Source organism: Schistocerca cancellata, chromosome 4 (genome assembly GCF_023864275.1).
Source record: "Schistocerca cancellata isolate TAMUIC-IGC-003103 chromosome 4, iqSchCanc2.1, whole genome shotgun sequence".
Lineage (NCBI taxonomy): Eukaryota > Metazoa > Arthropoda > Insecta > Orthoptera > Acrididae > Schistocerca > Schistocerca cancellata.
In genome coordinates, this window is record NC_064629.1 from 241,496,254 (window position 1) to 241,497,182 (window position 929).

At 49.2% G+C, this 929-nt stretch overlaps 1 non-coding gene across 1 annotated transcript; it reads left to right on the forward strand.

Annotated features, from left to right (window-relative positions):
* Positions 1 to 375: 375 nt before the first annotated feature.
* On the forward strand, positions 376 to 450 carry Trnat-ugu (transfer RNA threonine (anticodon UGU)). Its single transcript has one exon. It is a non-coding gene; the product is annotated as a tRNA-Thr (tRNA).
* The last annotated feature ends 479 nt before the right edge of the window (positions 451 to 929 follow it).

Consider the following 929-nt stretch of genomic DNA (forward strand, 5'->3'; position numbering starts at 1 on the left):
GCGCCATTCGACGGCCAACACCGCGGTTCCTGGTGTGTCCGCTGTGCCGTGCGTGTGATCATTGCTTGTACAGCTCTCTCGCAGTGTCCGGAGCAAGTATGGTGGGTCTGACACACCGGTGTCAATGTGTTATTTTTTCCATTTCCAGGAGTGTAGTTAAAATATGGCTTCCCGGCCATTGACCTTCTTGTGCGAACGCACACGCTATGCCCAAAATCGTACGGGACTTGGTAGATTAATCTTCCACGAGTAATAAGTATGATGGGCAAACATCTATTAGGCGCCCTACGAATGTAGAAGTGTGGACATGTTGAGAATGTGGGTCTCACAGGTAGCGTGCAAGGGATAAGTCCCTGCAGGAGCACTATCCTCTGTGCCCTCGGTGGCTCAGATGGGTAGAGCGTCTGCCATGTAAGCAGGAGATCCCGGGTTCGAGTCCCAGTCGGGGCACACATTTTCAACATGTCCCCAATGAAGTATATCAACGCCTGTTTGCAGCTAGGGTGTCCATTTAATTATCATTTCATTCTAACAAAGCTGCATGGTCATCAGCGGTAACTGTTTTTTCGGGAACAGACACTAGCGTCATATATACTTAAACCTAACTAACCTAAGGGTATCACACACATCCATGCCCGAGGCAGGATTCCAACCAGCGACCGCAGCAGCAGCGCGGCTCCGGACTGAAGCACCTAGAATCGCTCGCCCACAGCGGCCGGCAACGTCACTTCCGTCTCTGGTTTCTGCTCTTTGTGAAAAACGCCATTCCTTCACAGACATCCAGACACCTCATTGAAATTGTCAGGAGCAGAATTCAAGCCGTCGGAAGGGTGAATTGTGGCTCCAGAATAAGTGTACAATAAATAAGTATCCGTATACTTTGGATTAGATAGCGGAAGTACTCCAGTGCACATTATTTTTTTACACAA